We start from the raw sequence: 20,866 nt of genomic DNA, 5'->3' as shown, positions 1-20,866 counted from the left end.
GTTTTCCTGTGTTCGTATCAACACTGGTTAGTTAACAGAAAACTGTAATTGAGAGGAATCTGGGAGGAAATAAAAACCCACGGGAGTACTCCTGACATTCTGTAAGAACCACCTCTACTTGAGAAATGTTAGGAAAATACATTCATGACTATTGACTGTTTTGTGTCGAGATTCTAAAACAGAATTACTTAATGCAGGCAAAGTATGAACGCACATCTTCGTCTATGTTTATTAGGGCAGAAAGGGCGTCAGCTAAAAAGATGCTGAGCTCTGCCTTTCGGTTTGCCAAAATATCGTGTGTGACGAAAATCTCCAAAGCAGGACTAGTTAGCGCTCTAAGGTTCCACGCCTCACCTTTCATCTGCTCTCCCGGTCTACGGCACGAAACAAGAAGCAAAGGGAAGAAGTGCTTCTTGTGAAACTGGGCTCCATCCACCTCCAACTCTGTCTATCCACGGCTAAAAACTTGCTGCTCTTTAGGAAAATCATAGGACTTTAAATACTGGAATAAAATTCTACTTATACCCAACACATCACTCAATTGTTTACAAAATGAATGAACACACGCAGCTCTAATCCTGCCCTCGGAGAAGCTTCCAGCCACCCTGAGAAAACAACCTAACCGGTTTTGAACTCAAGCCATGCTTTACCAAGCCCAAACCCAGGAAGCTGTTTTATGTCCCTAATCAGTATTATTCAAGAAAACTCCCACTTCCCTACAATGAGAAAAAGGGTAATTTGCCCCCACTCTAGAACAGTCTGTACCAATAATGTCGTTATCAGGCAAAGTATCCACAACCCAAATGGTATAATTTATGAACATCTCACTCTTATCAAACTAATTTCAAAACAACCTGGTGGCATGTGAGACCTATGTATGTCAAAAATCAAGACATTAGCTGTCTAAGAAAACAAGGAATTATTCCTATTGAACTCTTGTGGCCACAGACTAAACATTCAAGATGGGAAGGAAAATGATCTGAAGAAAAGCCAAATTGAAAAAATAGATGTATTTCAGAGAGATGAGTATCAGTAAAGCCCATAACTCAAAGTTCAAAGCTTTCTTTTTTTTCTTCAAAGACACAGCATTTTCAAGACAAGTTATAGTCATATATTTCTGGTGTTCAAATCCTACAGATAAAAGGTAATCAAATACACAAGGCACGTAAAGGTTGCTTATTCATTCTTTAGGCAGTAAATGTAATCTGATACCTATAAAAATCAACTCTTCCTCCCTGCCCCCAGACCATACTCCCACTCATGCCTTGAAGGATAAATGCTTTTGAAGGTAAACATTATAAAACACAATCAATTAAGTCAAACTCATAAAGACAGAAAGGAGAAAACTGATTGCCAGGAGAAGCAGGGAGAAGGGAATGAGGAGTTATGGTTTCCATGCACACAGACTTTCTGTTTGGGACAATGAAAAAGTTCTGGAGATGGATGGTGGGGACGGTTACGCAACAATATGAACGGACCTAATGCCACTAACCTGTACACTTCAAAACGATGGAGAGGTGCTTGGGTGGTTCAGTCGGTTGAGCTCCGACTCCAGATTTCGGCTCAGGTCATGATCCCAAGGATCAGGGGATTGAGCCTCATGTCGGGCATGGAACATGCTTAACATTCTCTCTCTTTCTCTTCCTCTGCCCCTCCCCCCAGGTCGCTCACTCCCTTGCTCTCTCTCTTTCTCTCTCTCTCAAATTAAAAAAAATCATAAAAAATTTTAAAATCTCAAAATGGTGGAAACTGTAAATTTTATGCTATGTATATTTCACAATTAAAAAAATTAATCAGACCGGAGAGCTATAAGACAAGTTGAACAATGTATATCAATTGAAAGAAAACTAAAAAACTGTCAAGAATTTAGAAGACTCTAAATAAAGAGTGCCAATCACTCTCCTGATTATAGACTAATGATTTCAGAAAGGACGATAACTTCCTCAACAAATTAAACAAATATGAAACTTCTAAGTTATTTAGAAAACATGGGTAACTTTTAAAAAAATAGTTTTTAAAAAGCAGTGCATAGGGGCACCTAGCTAGCTCAGTTGGTAGAGCATGCCCCCTCTTGATATCAGGGTCATGATTTTGAGCCCCATGGTGGGTGTAGAGCTTACTTAAAAATAGAAATTTTAGGGGCGCCTGGGTGGCTCAGTCAGTTGCACGTTCACCTTCGGCTCTGGTCATGATCTCACGGTTCACGGGTTCAAGCCCAGCATCGGCTCTGTGCTGATAGCTCAGCGCTGGGAGCCTGCTTCAGATTCTGTGTCTCCCTCTCTTTCTCTCTCTGCCGCTCCCCATTCACACTCTGTCTCTCTTCAAAAATAAATAAACAATTGGGAATGAAAGCTGGTGCAGCCACTCTGGAAAACAGTATGGAGGTTCCTCAAAAAACTAATAACAGAACTACCCTATGACCCAGCAACTGCATTACTAGGCATTTATCCAAGGGATACAGGTGTGCTGTTTCGAAGGGACACATGCACCCCCATGTTTATAGCAGCACGATCAACAATAGCCAAAGTACGGAAAGAGCCCAAATGTCCATCGATGGATGAATGGATAAAGAAGATGTGGTATATACATACAATGAAGTATTACTCGGCAATCAAAAAGAATGAAATCTTGCCATTTGCAACTACGTGGATGGAACTGGAGGGTATTATGCTAAGCGAAATTAGTCACAGAAAGACAAATATCATATGACTTCACTCATATGAGGACTTTAAGAGACAAAACAGATGAGCATAAGGGAAGGGAAACAAAAATAATATAAAAACAGGGAGGGGGACGAAACAGAAGAGACTCATAAATATGGAGAACAAACTGAGGGTTACGGGAGGGGTTGTGGGAGGGGGGATGGGCTACATGGGTAAGGGGCACTAAGGAATCTACTCCTGAAATCATTGTTGCACTAGCTGCTAATTTGGACGTAAATTTTAAAAAAATAAAATAAAATTTTTAAAAAAGGTCAAAAAGTAAATAAATAAAAAAACATTTAAGAAAAATTATTTTAAATAAAAAGTGTTTTAAAGTAACACATAAATTCTGACTTTTTCAAAGAGCTTCTAAAAGATTTGTTCTCCTGACATGGAATTTGGTAAAAGAAGGCTTAAATTCAGTTTAAAAGTAGTAAAGGGTAAGAGTAGAAAAGAGCAAATGCCCAGTTTTCCACGAGAGAAACTGGATTGCCAGATGAGTCTGCAAAACATACAGAAAGATCAAAGGAACAGTGAATGGACATTGTTGATCCTAGATTTAGACAGAAAGGCATTCTTGAAAGAATTAACCATATGAATGCCCAGCCAGCCCTCATTATCAAATTCAAAAGCAGCAAGGTAAGCAAGGTACTTTGGCAAAAAGTGTTTAGACTTTTCAGCACAAAGAAGCTATTTCATGTTATGCATCTTTTTAGGAGGGGGAGGATAGATAGGTATTTTTGGACAACATCTAAGTGTCAGAAAAAAAAGCAAGAAAGATGCCAAGACCTCACTTATGAATGAAAGGAAATAACAAAGTGAACACCATTCCACAAACGTATATTAAACAAACTCATTTCTCTTTGCCTAACACAGGATTAAGGCGGTCGAGGTTGGGGTGGGGGAATGGGTGAAGGGCTGAGCAAGCCAATTTGGTAGAAAGGGTTTAAGAGATGTTTTTTAAGAAAATTTTAATGAGGAGGGTCCCTGAGACAAATAGGTTTTCCTATCTACAGTGATTGGCCTATGTAAATATCCTACAAACACTGCCATTAAATGGCTTAACCCCTTTTCAAAAATCTTGGCTTCTTAAAGGTGATGATTTATACTCTTCTTTCTTGGCAGGTCTCCAATATGTCTGATTAAAATCATTAAAGGAAGACCGAGATTTGTTGATCAGGAAAACGTCCCAAAATGGTAAGAGGAACAGAGGGTGATTATCACCTTGCCAATCATTGTGGTTGTAGGTTCACTAGTTAAGGCGGCCACCCTGGAGAGGGCAATAAGGTCACCCCTCTTCTGCCAGGGCAGTTGGCCAACTTTACATTCAGCCATCAACAGTATGCTGTACTTACAACCTATCTTCAAATACAATTTACGGAAGACATGGCTAAGAGTTCGTAAGGACTTAAAGAGTCTAAGACAAAATAACTCAAAATTTGTGCTCCAGTAGCAAAAGGTTGTTGGCAGTTTCTAACATAAGAACAGGCAATTTTATCTTTGTGATTTAATGAAAATGAAAAGTAGGAAAAAAGGTAAGGAGAAACTAAATGTAATTAATCATTCCAGAGAGGTACCAGAAATCTTCAACAAAACTCCTACAGAACTTCTACTGATTCTGAGAAATAAAATGAATAAAACCAAAAGAGAAATTGCACTGAAGCTATCAACCAATGGCAGGTATTTAAATAAACATACAGCAAACCATAAGGCCCTAAAGATACAAAAAAAGGTAACGAACAGTGCCCACCTACAAGAGATTTACAATTTAGTCTGTACTCAGGTAAACATGTGACTGCTTTGGGGGCGCCTGGGCAGCTCAGTCCGTTAAGCATCCGACTTTGGCTCAGGTCATGATCTCGCACTTTGTGAGTTCAAGGCCCATGTGTGGCTCTGTGCTGACGGCTCAGAGCCTGGAGCCTGCTTCGGATTCTGTGTCTCCCTCGCTCTCTGCCCCTCCCCTGCTCATGCTGTCTGTCTGTCACTCTCTCTCAAAACAAATAAACATTAAACATAATTTCTAAAAACAAAAACAAAAACAAAACAAAAAACATGTGACTGCTTTCATCACTACCAGACTACCATTTTCGAGCAAGACCATAGGCAGAATTCTGAAGCTGTCTCCCAAGTTTCCTGTCTTCTCCTTATTCAGTCAAACACTAATCTAGGTACTACTGTGAAAGATTTTGCAGATGTAATTAAGGCTACTAATCAACCGGCCACAGGCTCTAAGGATTATCACGTGTTAGGCAAGACGGTCCTGAGCTAATCACATGCAGGTTAGACACTACGAGGCAGAGAACTTTCTCCTGCTACCGTCAGAGACATGTGGTACAAGAGGAAGAGGAGAGCTATGGCAGCAGTGGAAGTCAGAGAAATTTCCCAGAGTGAGAATTTGGCCCAGCTGACAGCTCACAAGGAAACAGACATGGGGCCTACAACCACAGGCCTGGGGACAACCTGAACGAGCCTGGGAGCAGGCTGTTCCCTGAGCCCCCCAACAGACAGCCCCCCTGACCAACACCAATGGCTCATGAAACTACAGAAGACAAACTAGTGGAGCTAATCCCAGCTGCTGACCTATAATCCCAGCTGCTGACCAGGAAAAAATTAATTTGTGGTGTTTTCAGCAGCTACGTTTGTGTCAATCGGTTGTGGCAGTGAGAGAAAAAGTAACCAAGCGTCCCACGCAGGGATTCCAACATAACAACTCATCTCATTCTCACGACCACCCTGAAGAGTTACCACCTTCCATTGCACAGATGAGAAAACTGAGGAATAAAGGCGTTAAGTAACCAGCTGACAACCAGACTGGTTCAAGAAAACTAACTGGCCCGTAACATTTAGGAGTTTAAAATTTCAGCTAGGAAGTGACTCAATTTTCCGCGACAACAAAGTAACTTATTTTTAAAATTGAAAAAGTAAAAGGAAACTTTAAATAGTTTCAAATGAAAAAGTTCTCTAAATCAAAAGGGCAATTTTACAACGTCCTCATAGCAGATCAACCTGTCAGAAATAACTATGTTGCTAAAAATAAATGCAAACCCAACTACATATTTCTTCCCACATGTTCAAAACTCGAGTTAGATATTTAGTCAATAAAAGGTTAAATTGTAGTGTCAATTTGGTTTTCTTTTTAGTCTTAATTCACAGATAACAGGTTAAATTTGGCATTATAAGAAAAAAGTTAATGCCACGTGAGAGATTTTTTAAAGAAAGAGGAAAATGAGAAACAGCATCGCCTGCAGCATACCCTCCAGACGCTTATGCTCCTGTTCAAGGGGGCAGAAAATTCCAAATCAAAGGCAGTGATAATACAGAAAGAAATCAGGGGGGAAATACAAAGCAAAACTGAAATCTAACATTTATTTAATGAGGAAGACGGACTCTGAGAGACAATCACCTGCGATGGCTTTAGGAGATGAATAAAACTGGTTTCCTGATCTTCAAATTGGTCCTACTAAAGGCAACAAAAAATTTAAAAAGAATGTGGGTTTCTGTTCTTTGAGATTCAGTCGAAAATCAGTCTGGAAGTCAAAAACTACCACATTCTGAAACAGTAATGAACAAAAGTACAAAGGAGAAGAATAACACTTTGGGGGGCAAGTGGAGAAAACCTTTAAATAATACCTGGAACTTTATTAAGTAATAGCATTTTCCCCTAGTGACAATTTTTTGTAGCTTTGAACCCTGAAGTCTCGATTCCCAGAAAAGGAGGCAAAGTCTGGAAACACAGAAGGTTGTTGGCGGATGGGATACGTAATTTCCTCTAAAAAAAAAAACCCTGGATTTCCAACATGTAATCTGAATTTATGTTGTTAAAATAAAAACCTATTTGGTGTTTTATATACAAATAATGTAGTCATGTTGTTTTTACATTCAGTGGCATTCTTAAAATAGCCCATTTAAAATAAAAAAGAGAACAACTTCTAGTCTAAGAAATTTTTTGAAAGTTTAAACCTAGCATACTTAACAATTTCAAATCTAATGTCCTATATTTAAACATCTTTGTCATTATGAATTATGTATATGCATTGACATCAATCATTAATCTGCAGGTGTTCCTAATGTAAATTGCATATACCTCTTTAGATTTTTTCCAGAGGCTAGCAGCATACTAATTCTAATTTAGAAAAGTAGGCACCAAAATCTTTTTTAACCTGTAAGCTCTGCAAAACTGAAAGGGTTAGGAAAGGTTCAACTCAAAGATAATCTGGTTGTGTTCTAGTTCTTAAGGTGAATGGTAGCTTCATGGACGTTCATTTATTACTTTGCTTTTTAGCTTACCCGTTGCCTGCATTCTCTTCTATCTACCAAATATTATGTTGTTAAAAAGTAACTTATAGGTGATATGAGTTCTTCAAAATATAGTCATAAACATAAAATGATGAAAACAGAACTTCATTAATCCCTATACTTGTATATACATTAATGCCTTGGAATTGAAAAAAAAAAATGTTAGAGACATTTCACTATACGGAACACAAATAATTACAATCCAGAAAAATTAAAATCCACTTAAAGACTAGAATTTCTAAACTCAATTAAGAACTTTGCTAAAATATACATAGAAAATATAGCTTATACATCTGGTCTTGCAAACCTTCTGTAGTGGCTATACATCTATTACCAGAATATAGTGGGGCAGCTAAAATGCTGTGGGCTAATTAGAAGTTGGGGATTATTTGTAACTTCATGGAGCAACTAAGAAGGATTTGTGGTTCATCTATCCAACTAACTGTCTTATCTCTAGAATTTGGCTAATAGGGGCGCCTGGGTGGCTCAGCCGGTTGGACGGCCGACTACAGCTCAGGTCATGATCTCGTGGTCTGTGAGTTCGAGCCTGTGTCAGGCTCTGTGCTGACAGCTCGGAGCCTGGAGCCTGATTCTGTGTCTCCCTCTCTCTGCCCCTTTCCTGCTTGCTCTCTCTCTGTCTCTCTCTCTCTCTCTCTCTCAAAAATAATAAACATTTAAATTTTTTTTTTTTAATTTGGCTAATATTACAAACCAGTCTATAATCCCAATTGTGAGCTGTTTTCTAGTTTTTTCTACTGCAGGTACTATTCTTGTTTCCTCTTTTTTTTTTTTTTTTTTTTCCTATTTGCTTAATGAATCACAAGTACCTCAATACATTTGCCCTAAATTAAAGTTAAGAGGGCTAGGAGTAAACTTATTATTAGAAACTGTATCTCCAAGTGTCCTCCTATTCTTGTTTACTAACAAAATATTTTTAAAGGGATTTGCCACATAAACAACTCATTTCTTTAGAAAGGATTGTGCTATGAAACTCTAGCCTTAATTTTTTCCCCTTTTCAACAAGTGTTAAAAACAGGTGTCAAAGATAGAACCAAGTTAATCTGACCTGCCCAACTCCAGCTTAGCTTTTAACACCTTGTCATAACATCCTTATCTTTTAACACTCAGGAAGGGTTAGTACTTCTTTGTAAACAGTCCCTCAACTTCACAGACCAGCTTTTAAGGAAAGGTTCCCTGTAAGAACATGAGTTTCAGTTCTGGCCATCTTGCCTAACAAGTCAAGTCTGATCAAAGAAAAACATTATACACAGATGTTCATTATAGTATCATTGGCAAAAACATACAAATCTACTGAAATACCTAAGAAGAAACATAGGAAGGAATAGTTACCCAAATGATGTCTTTTGTTAAGTGAAATATTACACAGCCATAGAAAATAATTGCACACAAAAAATATGCAGTCACATGGGAAACAACATTACAGTGAAGAAAAAGGCAATTATATATTTTTTCAAACTAGAAAGAAAAAAAAGAAAGTACACTAGGTTTTCAAATTTTCATTGTGTTGGGGCGCCTGGGTGGCTCAATTGGTTAAGCATCCAACTCTTGATTTCAGCTCAGGTTATGATTTCACAGTTTGTGAGTTCAAGCCCCACCTCAGGCTCTGTGATGACAGTGTGGAACCTGCTTGGGATTCTCTCTCTCCCTGTCCCTCTCTGCCTCTCTCTCTCTTTCTCAAAATAAACAATTTTTTTTAATTTGTCTTTTCCCCAATGGCCTACAATGTACACGTATAATTTTTTGAATCTTTAATGCCACAGTTATTCTCCTACTATTCATACTTTAAACAGTAACACTTTTTAGCATTTTAACACTTAGCCCCCATGGAGCACATCCCGCCTTCCTCACTTTTCCAGAACACATAACTTCCAACACACTCAACCATCTGAAACAGATGAAAAGTTTTCAGACATTAACTACAGCCTCAATCTTTTGGAAGATGCACTTAGGAAAGTGTTTATTGATAATCTCAAGACTATTAGATATCAAAGTTAAAAATAATTTAGCCAGCAGTTATCTTTATAGTAGATACACACAATTTGACGTCAAGAATTCCTGGGAATTCTTTTTCCTGCCTGCGTCAGGATCCTAGAGGATCTTCACTGTTGCAGAATGATTGCTATGGTCACATCGTCTAGAGAGGTAATAGTCATTTGGTCACATCTTTTCCCACTCCCCTGGGAAGATCAGATTTATGCACTAATCCAGAAAGCTTTAAAGATGTTCATTTTTTTTCTCTTCTGTTTTTAATCCTCAATTACACAAAGGCTCAACTTAAAATTAAGAAAAACTGAGTCATTTTAAGAACTAAGCAAATAATTCCTTTGAAATATTTGATTTTATCTTTCCAAACATTTTTTTTTCCTAACCTCAAATTCATATTTTAATGCTATTTCCCAGATAAACACAACTGCCTGAAATTTTCTTTGAAAATATTCAAGACCAATATATTTCAATATCACTTGATGCAATTCTACCAACATTTTCAGGCTGGCCATCTTAACAGTTTTAAAAAACGGTGACAGTTATGGGACTGAGCCTGGGTGGCTCAGTTGCTTAAACATCGATTTAGGCTCAGGTCATGATCTTGCGGTTCATAGGTTCGAGCTCCTGCTTCCGGCTCTGTGCTGCCAGCTCAGAGCCTGGAGCCTGCTTCAGATTCTGTGTCTCCCTCTGTCTCTGCCCCTCCCCTGTTCACACTCTGTCTCTCCCTCTCTCTTAAAAATAAACATTAAAAAATTTTTTAATAAAAAAAAACATTTAAAAAAATGTTGACAGTTAAAAATTATTTTCGAATTAGTTCTCCATTTTCATCCCTCAAACAGGCAAGTATTCCCCCATGAACGATTCCTCAGTATTAAACTCTTCTCTTCACGAATCTGCGTGCCATCCTTGTGCAGGGGCCGTGCTTCATCTGCTATGGATCGTTCCAATTTTAGTCTATGCGCTGCCAAAGTGAGCACAAACTCTTCTCCAAGAACAGCCAAGTTGGACCGGAATTTATTTTAATGCCCGCAAGGAATCATTTAATTTTATATATATTAACATTCAAGGATGTAATTATTATATTAGTTTTATCGATACCAAGGAGATCTTTGCAGGAGAAAGAAATAAGCCCATGGTTGTACTCCACATAAATGCAAAATGGTTTTTTTTCCCCCTTCCTGGTGTAATTGGCATCTCAACGAGGGGTTGGCTTTTAAGCCACACCACATTCATAAATTTAAAAACACAATAAACATAGAGCCAGTTGAGTGGGAAATGCCTATACTCAATTCCTGCCAAATTATTAGCAAGCTACTTAATTAATGGGAGACTACCAGTAACCTTTTGTCCTCCAGACAAAAACTGGGCATACGTGAAAACAATCATTTTTCTCTATATACGCCACACTTACTGTCAAATGTTGAATACTATGGGCAACCACACCAAAAATTACATTCAGAAAAGCCTACTCCCTTGCTTCTCAGAGTGTGTTGTCCAAACCTGGGAACTTGTCGGAAATAAAAAACTGAGACCCCACCCTAACCTACTGCATCACGACCTACCTTGACCAAGATGCCTGGGTCACTGAACTGCACATTAAAGTTTGAGAAGCACTAGAAGGCAGCAAGAGAAACCATCATCCACATTCTAAGTTGTGCGAAGCTACACAAAATCTAGTCAGCAATGAATACATCATTCCCAGACCTTGTGGGTAAATCTTTTAAGTGAATCAAGCCTTTCCACAAAGGTTAAAAACAAAACACAAAAACGGGTGTGGCTGATGCTTCGTGCCTATTAACAGCACCTTCACTGCACTACCAGAACTATGTATTTTTTAATAACATGCTGAAAATAGGTACATCCATTCTCCTTGTCTATTAAGAAAGCATTCTTGCTAAAGAATCTTCCTCTCCTTGGGGCGCCTGGGTGGCTCAGTAGGTTAAACATCTGACTTTGGCTCAGGTCATGATCTCACGGTTTGTGAGTTCGAGCCCCTGTTTCGGGCTCTGTGCTGACAGCTCAGAGCCTGGAGCCTGCTTCAGATTTTGTGTCTCCCTTTCTCCACACCTCCTCTGCTTGTCTTCTATCTCTCTCTCTCAAAAATAAATATTTAAAAAAAAAATTTTTTTTAAGAATTTTCCTCTCCTTTTCAAACCTAAAATGGGTCTCGTGAATGAAATCTATTTCCAATGGTTCCAAGTTCCAAATGTTATAGGAGTTAAAGAATTTTAAAATAAGAATCATAACTGACCAATATTAGGAAGCATTTATGCACTGCACAAATGAGTTAAATATGTAGATTTGAGACAAATACATAGCCTCTATCATAGTCCCTGGCCTCACTGTAGGTAGTATGTTATACCTATAACAAAGGGTCTTCACATTTTCAAGAAGGATTTTCATCAGAAAATATCAATTCAGAAACTACTGGGAATTTATCATACAATTTGACTCACCAATGGATAATTTATACAACTTTCTAGAGGTGTATCGAAAATGTAACATGGGACACCTGCACTGGCCTGTGCTCTGTTAATCTACAGATTTTTAAACAAGATGTTTCTATAAGGACTTCAACTACAGCCTACCACAAAAGTGCTCTGGGAATAACTTTATCCCTCTACAATCATAGCCTTGTTCTAAACAGAGCCCTTAAGTAAATTAAATCTTTAGAAAAACACAGTTTTTTGTTTGTAAAGAAAGAAACATTTCCTGAATGCCAGAGAATGTTTCCTTGAGAAACTGTTTATGTTACTGTGCTGAAAAGGTGTTTATGTTGCTATAAACACCTTCCTTGTAAGAGGGGATGGAGAGTCTGCCTATTGTTTACATTGTAATCAGGCCTGACTCTGAAAAGATCTACCCTTATTCCTCATGCCTGGACTAACTCACTACATTCTGTCCCAATTAGATCACTCTCAAAGATATTCTGTATTTGTCTAGCATAACTGACCCATCACATGAGAACAGGGGAGCCTAAATTCCTAATAAGTACTACACTCACGAAGGCCACTAATTGGCAGGTTGTGGCGGTTTGTACTGTGTCAAGTTTCTTAAGGAAAAACTACATTTCCGGGATTCTCTTCCCTGTATAGTCCCAGCTTAAAGTTAACCAAAAGCAGAATTTGCACAGATTTGGATGCATCTGTTTGGATTTGGAAGTCATTACTCTCAAGGTGGTCATGGTTAGTATAGTGACCAGACATGGCTATGTAGGTGGGTTTAAGCTTATCTTTGCTCTTCTCAGATCCCTATCCACCTTTCCAAACTGGCCCTGTAGGTCAACAACAACTCCAGGCCAACCCAACAGACACAAAGAGGGGGTAGTTACACAGAGGCACACAGAGGCACAGGCTTCCTGTCTCATGCCTGGCTTTTCAGACTCACTAGTAGGGGGCTCCAGGGATCCTCCAGTGTGCTTCCTGGACCTTCATCTCCGAAGCTCCTACCATAAATGTTTAAGGTTTAATTTCTATAATAAATCCCTTAACCCCATAACCCATCATAGTCTTCTGTGATTAAACCTCAACTGATTCTAAAGGTTTGGTTTACTTGTTGGCTCTAGATTTAAATGTTCTCTTGTCATTAAAGACGGTCTATTCAACAATAAACAGCAAAGCAAACTGCACCTGCTCACGCTCAGCTGATACCTATTAGTAGAATAGGGCCCGGAGTTTAAACCCCCTTCTTAACCCTAATTTTTTCCATAAAACTTTTCTTTTTGTTCTGGCTTTATTGAGACATAATCGACAGATTAAAAAATCATATATACATGATGTACATAATTTGATGTTTTGATATAAATATACACCAAGGAAACCATCACCACAATCAAGATTATATGAACAAACCCATCAATCCTAAATGTTTACTCATGTCTCCTTAAAATCTTACCCCTCCGTACCCTGCCCTACCTCCCATAACCACTGATTTTCACTGTCATTACCATTACTTTGCACTTTCTAAAATTGTGTGTATCTACATACGGAGTCATACAATACGTACTCTGTTGGGGAGGAAGCTGGCTTCTTTTACTCAATATAATTATTTAATTATTAAGCTTCACCCATATTGTTGTACATATCAATAGCCGATTCCTTTTTATTGCTGAATAGTATTTAATTATACCACAATTTGTTTATCCACCTCCCTGTTGGTGGACACTAGAGTTACTTCCAGTTTAGGGCTATTACAAATAATGCTCTTATGAACATCTGTGCAAAAGTCTTTGTATGGAGATATGCTTTCGAATCTCTTGGGTAAATACCTATGAGTAGAACAACCAGGTAAGTTATATGCTTCATGTTTTAAGAAAATGAAAAACCGTCTTTCAAAGGGATGATACCATTTTAAGTATTGACCAGCAATGTAGAAGAGTTCCAGCTGCAGGGCACTTGGGGGGCTCAGTCAGTTAAGTGTCTGACTCTTGGTTTCAGCTCAGATCATGATCCCACAGTTCATGGGTTGAAGCCCCGCATCAGGCTCCGCACTGACTGTGCAGAGCCTGCTTGGGATCCTCTGTCTCCCGTTCTCTGTGCCTCCCCTGCTCGCTCGCTCTCTCAAAAATAAACTTAAAAAAAGAAAAAACCTTTTAAGAGTTCAAGTTGCTCCATTTCCTCATCAGCATTTGGCATAGTCATTCTTTTCCATTTTAGCCACTGTAGCAATAGTGCAATAATATCTCATGGCAGTTTTAATGTGTATTTTCCTAATAACCAGTGATACTGAGCATCGTTTCATGTGCTTAGTTGACATGTGTATATCTCCTCTGTTGAAGCGTCTGCAAATCTTTTGCCCATTTTAAGTGGCTGTCTTGTTATTGAGTTGTATATTCGTTACACAGTTTAGAGTCAAGTCCTCTGTCAGATATATGGTTAGCACATATTCTCTCCCAGCCTGTGGTTTATCTTTTCATGTTCCTAACTTCTGAAGAGTGACATTTTTTCACTGTCTCAATCCAACTTTAGGCACTGCATTTGTTTCCGAGGGCAGCCATAACAAAGTACCAGAAACTGGTTGGCTCTTGAGACAACAAAAATGTAATGTTTTGTGCTACAGGACAGAAATCTAGGCATCGAGGTGTTGGCAGGGCCAACCTCCATCTGAAAGCTCTACAGAAGAATCCTTCCTTGACTCGTCTAGCTTCCAGTAGCTGCTGGCAATCTTGCATTCCTTAACTCCAATCTCTGTCTTGTCTTCTCATAGCTTTCTTCTCTGTGTCTTTCTGAATCTTCACATTGCCTCCTTGTAAAGACACAAGTCATTGGACAGGGCCCACATGAATCCACCAGGATCTCTGCCAAAGACCCTATTTCCAAATAAGGTCACGTGTGCTGGTATGTGAGCATTAGAATGTCACCCTATCTTGGGGCACCTGGGTGGCTCAGTCGGTTGGGTGTCCGACTTCGGCTCAGGTCATGATCTCACAGTCCGTGGGTTCGAGCCCCGCGTCGGACTCTGTGCTGTCAGTTCAGAGCCTGGAGCCTGCACAGAGCCTGGAGCCTGCATCGGATTCTTGTGTCTCCCTCTCTCTCTCTGCCCCTCCCCCACGCACGCTCTGTCTCTATCAAAAAACGAATAAATGTTAAAAAAAAAATTTTTTTTAAATAAAAAAAGAATGGCATCCTATCTTTTGGCAGGGGTCAGATTCAACCCATAAAAGGCACTCGGATTTTAATATTTAAAAAAGCACACTGAACAATAAATTATTCAACATAAATTCTGGCCTCCTTGGCATTGCCTGTTTTTGCTTCATTCACAGTTCCCAGAGAGATATCCCCAAGCTCTTTTGCAGAATTTCTTGCCCATGGCCTTACTTCCCCAAAACAGATTCTCTGTAATGTAGTCAGTTTAGTGTAAGCATCTAAAGGGGGCTAGCCCCCTCTTTCTCAACTATTAGGTAAAGATATGGGAAAAGGAAAAAAAATTCTGCTTACGTGATTTTCTCTTTTACAATCTCCCCTCCTCGACCAATCCCCAACTAGGGTATGAAAGTTTTGGGGAACAGGCTTAGGGCAGTGACAACTCTAAATCTGCACTCAGAGATGCTTCTAATACTAGCCCTGTCTTCATCAATACCACCTAGAAGAAAATGCTTCCCCAAAGAAATATGTTGTAATGATCAACTGCTGAGTAAATCACCCCAAATTTAGTTTGAAACAACAGCCATTTTGCTATCTCTCGTGGTTTCTGAGTCAGGAATTCGGGAAGGCTTGGCTGAGCAATTCTCGCTCAAAATGTCTTATGTGGTTGCAGTCAGATGGTGGCTAGGGCTGGAACAGCTGGGGTCCAGGGCAGCTGGACATCTCTCTGAAGGGAGTTCATGTTCTCAGGGCCTTTCCAATGTGCTCTGCACTCACAACCTGATGGCCTCAGGATAGACGGACTGCTCACACGGTGGCTGCGGGTTTCGCAACAAAGCATCACATTCCAACAAACAAGGAGGAAGCCACATAGCCTTTTGTGATCCGGCTTCAGAAATCACCTAGAATCATTTCTGCAGTTCTTTGTAGGTGGAAACAGTCACGCAAGTCGACTCAGCTTCAAAGGGAAGAAATGTCACCCCCGCTTCTTGATAGGAATGTAAAAATCAAATTGAAATAAGAACATGTGTAATGGGAGATAATGCTGTGGAGATGTTTGTAAAATGCCATGTACCCCAGAACATACCTTCCTGGGGCTGTGAGAACAGTGAAATGCCCCATACAAATGAAAGGTCAAGAATGAGGTATATACTGAAACCCCTAGGGCTCAATGTTTTCCCCATTCTTGTTTCTGCCAGTGCTCTTTGCTTTCTTTCTTGACTAGTTACAGCCTAGTATACACTACTGACTTAGATACTCAGGTGCCCCGTGTTATAAAACGTAGCGTCAGAAAAATTACTTACCCCAGCTCACACAGAGAAACTGAGAGCAATCACTTCTCTCTCGGCTGTGTCATGTGCAACCCATTCCATTCCAACATTCTTCCTTACAATCAGGGCCCAGAAACCTAGGCTCTCCCCTTAGCCCTATCAGTAATTATTAAGAACGGGGCACCTGGGTGGCTCCATTGGCTAAGCATCCAACTTCAGCTCAGATCATGATCTCAGGGCTTGGTGAGTTCAAGTCCAGCATCAGGCTCTGTGCTGACAGCTTGGAATCTAGAGCCTGCTTTGGATTCTGTGTCTGCCTCTCTGCCCCTGCCCAGCTCTCTCCCTCTCAAAAATAAATAATGAACATTTAAAAACATTTTTAGGGGTGCCTGGGTGGCGCAGTCGGTTAGGCGTCCGACTTCAGCCAGGTCACGATCTCGCGGTCCGTGAGTTCGAGCCCCGCATCGGGCTCTGGGCTGATGGCTCAGAGCCTGGAGCCTGTTTCCGATTCTGTCTCCCTCTCTCTCTACCCCTCCCCCGTTCATGCTCTGTCTCTCTCTGTCCCCAAAATAAATAAAAAACGTTGAAAAAAAATTAAAAAAAAAACATTTTTAATAGAAATAATTATTAATAACTATTTATAAGCCAAGGTTTCAAATAATTCTTTCACTGGTTCGAAGTTAATTTCTCATGGAAACACACACACGCGAGCGCTTTCCTTAGCCAAAGGTGAACGTGTTTTGGATAACTCACCAATTATGGTCCATGGTGTCTATTCACTAGATTGAGGGCCAAGGAATTATGATATTTCCCTTTCTATTTCCATAAGTCATGGTAAGCCACAAATCCTCATTTAAATACGGCATTTTTAGGTACTTCATTTACTCTAAGATTCACTCATTCTCTATAAAATGGAATGGAAAATAAACTAAATTCCATACAATAAATATTTATGGAACACCAACTGCATGCCAGGCCTTCTGCTATGTGCTAGATGACAAAGATGAGTAAGGCACAGTCTCCTGCTTCTTACACAGCTAAGCATCTGACCATGAAGGCAAATTTACCAACAACCATTAAATAACCGCATCACGGGCAAGCCTTCATCAAGGGCTTAGGAGACTCCGCTACATTCACACACAAAAGAGACTACCTTTAAGGAAAAGTAGGTAAGTACCTGCCAAGAAGAAAATGAAAGGTGCTCGTTGTAGGCAAAGGGAAACACATAAGCAAACAACCCAGGGTATAGCAAATGTATAGCTTGATAAGGAACTACAAGTTAACTTGACGTCTGGTTCTAGGCATCTGGCTGTTTGTGACCAACCTTAAGGCGAGAAAAGTAGGCAAGTGCCAGCCTGTGATGTTCCTTACAGAGTACTGTTAGGAGTTGAATTCTATAGGCAATAGACAGCCACCAAAAACTTTCTTCTTTTTTTTTTTATTTTTATTTTTTTTTTAACATTTATTTTTGAGACAGCGAGAGAGACAGCATGAACAGGGGAGGGTCAGAGGAAGAGGGAGACATGGAATCCGAAGCAGGCTCCAGGCTCCGAGCTGTCAGCACAGAGCCCGACGCGGGGCTCAAACTCACGGACCGCGAGATCATGACCTGAGCCGAAGTCGGACGCTTAACCGACTGAGCCACCCAGGCGCTCCCCAAAAACTTTCTTAAGAGGCACAAAACTTGAGGACACCCATGTCTTCAGAATGGGAATGGGGCACAATGTAAAAAGTGGTTTGAGGGAAGGAAGTCTGGAAGCAGGAAAAACCACTAAGTTTAGGCGAAACAAAAGGAGGGACCAAGAACAGAGTAAACAAAACAGACGCAAGAACCTCCAATCTGGTGGCTGATACATTGAACCAGGGCTGGCAGGGAGGGGCAAGGAATCAAAGCATCCTGTCAGAATGAGAATCCACAGAAGCTGGTGAGAAGCATGTGTCAAAGTCAAACAGATCAAAGGCTAAGAGAGGAAATAAACCAAGACGACAGTGATTTTAAACTTACTTTCTGCAGGAAACTTGGCTAATTACAGAACAATATCCATAAATGGCATACGAAGTGACAGAATATGAGCTGAGTACATAATCACAAACCCAAGGTGTGTGGCTTTTCATCCTGGTGATCATCTTAGTCCCCTCAGAAACCATTTTTCTCTCTTATGACAAAACGGGAAGGGAGAAACCAGAGCGCCTGAGACGTCACGAAACAAGAAACTTTAGAAACAAAGTTGTAGAGAGAAATAACAGAATAAAAATGGAATCTGTACAAAGTGCACATATATAACAGCGAAACCTAACAATGGGCAGAGGATAAGGTTCTGAAAAGGTTAGCCCGTGTGCTCTAAAGGAACACCTTTCCTGTTACAGCAATTCCTCGTGTGCTCTTACCTTGGCTGTAGCACTGTTTCCTAGGCCTCGCTTGAAGATGCCAGAAAGGTCCACGGTAAAATGCACTCCTCTTACTACGGGCAAGAAATGGGCTTATTTGCACCGACAGTAAGGTTGATTTTGTCTCATCTCTTTCGCTTCTGCATCCTCACCACAGGAGGCTTGTATTACAGGTTAGCATGAGGCCTGCTGTGTAACATTAGACTGCCTCCAAGCATTAAGGGTTCACGTTTAGCTACAAGCAGGAGATGCCACCTATGCCTGACCCCAGCTCGGCCACTTCTCAGCTCTTCTAACGTGATCGGAAATGTCCTGCGTGGTCCATCTTCACGTTCCCCAAGAAAACAAGGAAAACACGCATTTCTATGTTGCCATCTTTGAAAACTGAGGGACAGCGTTCACTCTTCCAAAGTCACCTGGCCTGTTTAGACAAGGAGACTGGTGCGCATTCTGGGGCCACTGGTTAGACCACTGGCTCTCCCTTGCCCCTGCAGCCTCTCCATCCTGAACATACTTTCCAGAGCCATAACCATCGAGTAAATACTATTTTTTTTAACTTTTAAATATTAAACAACCATACAAAGCCAGTCTTCAGTGAAACATGTTGTTGGTATAAGGATACAGATTTCTGGCTTTGAATCCCTTCCAGTTATTATGCATTCCAAATCACATGCCAAAATTTTAATGAACTTTCAAATTTACATTTATGAAAACAGACCTTGGCACACATAAATGGGCTATTTTGCCATATCACTTTTCAAAAGGTGCTTCGTAGCTAAAATGATTCTGAGCTGTCTTCCATCATTCAAGATGAACTCTACAAAAGAACTAAGTGTTCTTACTTTTACACTAATTTATTCTACATTGGTTTTACTCAGCATATGGTAAGCATATGGGAAAAAGAAGTGTATCTGGAAGCTGTTAGAACTGCATGTAATCAAAATTTACCAGTAGAAACCTAATTTGATTAATTGAAAATTAAAGTAGCAGTTAATCACTTGCTATTTAAGAGCGAGGGGGAATATCACTTAAAAATGAATCCTTCACAAACACACAAAATTAATTCTCTTTGTTGCAAATCAATACTTACTAATCAACTGGTGGTAGCAAGAGTACAAGGCACCTTGAAGCCTTCATTCAACAGTGTAGGCCCGTGAGGCTTAACGCTAAAGCGAATAGTAAATTTTAAGGACAGTATCTACTTTTGGCCAAGAGTCCTGTTTCTTGAAACATCACTCGAGCAGCTAAGTGATCTTTAAAGGGTGGGGGGAAGAGACAAGTGGAGTTCAGGCCAAGTTTTCCACCCATGCTTGGCTCTAAATTTGAGTGCCTACATACAATCTACAAATTTATATAATGTGTTAGTTCAGCAACCTATCTCTTACTTTACAAGGTATCCAAAGAATATCAGCATCTGATGAAAACTAATGATCTGAGGGAATATATCCTAAGCCTAAAATTGCCTGCTCCAAGTGACCAGGGCCTATGGTCAAAACTTCTATGATTTTTTTAAGAATGGGCAATGGTATCACTGTAACAAGATATTTATAGAAATATCAAATCTTACATAACCTTTAAAGTTTGCCTTAAAACCCAGATCCTTATGTGTTTCCTCCTTCCCTCTCAAATCTCTGGTGTAACACAGTAATCAAAACCAAAATTAATCTCATGTTCAAAGCTAGCAGATGATTTCCTAGGATTACCCAATTTCCTTCTGCCCACGCAGGCAAGATTTTGCTTACTAACTATAGCAAGTTCATTGTCTTCTTCAAAGGCAGAGCGGCAGTATTAGAAGAAAATTAACCAATCACATAATACTATGCAGTCTATTCCTAAAATGAAAAAGAAAAAAAAAACCCTCAGGCAAAACAATAGATAAGTCAATAGGCTCAACAATTTAAATGCTGAAATCATAATCATAATAAAATAAAATTAAAAGGAAACGTACATTTTACAATAACAACATATCATCAATCCAAATGAAGTATGCCTAATATCTAGGCTAAGCATTAAAATATAACACATAAAAAAAAAGAATAAAAGAAAGCAGCTTATATGGGGAGAGAAGTAGGCATACTAAACCTGGCAATTAATGAGGAACGTTAAGATATTCAAATTTACATTGGCTGCTGCTTAAACACAAAAGGGAGGTTCTCTGCAATGTATCACAGTAAATTATTTTAGGCTCTCCTACTGACCAGAATCACAGTACCACGCTTTTGAGATTTCTTTAAATTTAAAATATTTGCAACTTCCCTGTCATAAAGTGCATTAGTACTGGTCTCACGAAACCCCAGGTAAAGGCAAAACCTACAGAATGTTTGAAATGCACAAGTAATAATGACAACAGATCTATTCCCTTACCTTTCCCCACATTCCACCCTTCCTCCTTTATAAAGGAAAATGTCTTCAGTCTTATCAGTTTCCTTCCACAAACACTCTGCTTCGTGTATCCTCAGGAGGCCCATCCACTAAAGGCAGAATGAAAGTGTTTACAGATGGTAAAGAGAGATAGAGGAGGACACTACCCCAGAGCCAGCACTATCATCCAAGGATCTAGAGAACTAAAGAGAAGAAATTCTAGTCAACAAAACCCCAGTCATGGCTTTAGTGAGGAACT

At 39.7% G+C, this 20,866-nt stretch overlaps 1 protein-coding gene and 1 non-coding gene across 3 annotated transcripts in view; both read right to left on the bottom strand.

Moving 5' to 3' along the window:
* MLLT3 (MLLT3 super elongation complex subunit) overlaps window positions 1-20,866 on the bottom strand; it is a 282,306-nt gene that overhangs the window by 161,397 nt on the left and 100,043 nt on the right. The window lies entirely within an intron of this gene.
* Window positions 9,875-9,982, bottom strand: LOC113595905 (U6 spliceosomal RNA). Its single transcript, XR_003416561.1, has one exon. It is a non-coding gene; the product is annotated as a U6 spliceosomal RNA (small nuclear RNA).

This window comes from Acinonyx jubatus, chromosome D4 (assembly GCF_027475565.1).
Source record: "Acinonyx jubatus isolate Ajub_Pintada_27869175 chromosome D4, VMU_Ajub_asm_v1.0, whole genome shotgun sequence".
In the NCBI taxonomy this organism is placed as follows: Eukaryota; Metazoa; Chordata; class Mammalia; order Carnivora; family Felidae; genus Acinonyx; species Acinonyx jubatus.
This window is presented reverse-complemented; position numbering and strand designations above follow the sequence as displayed.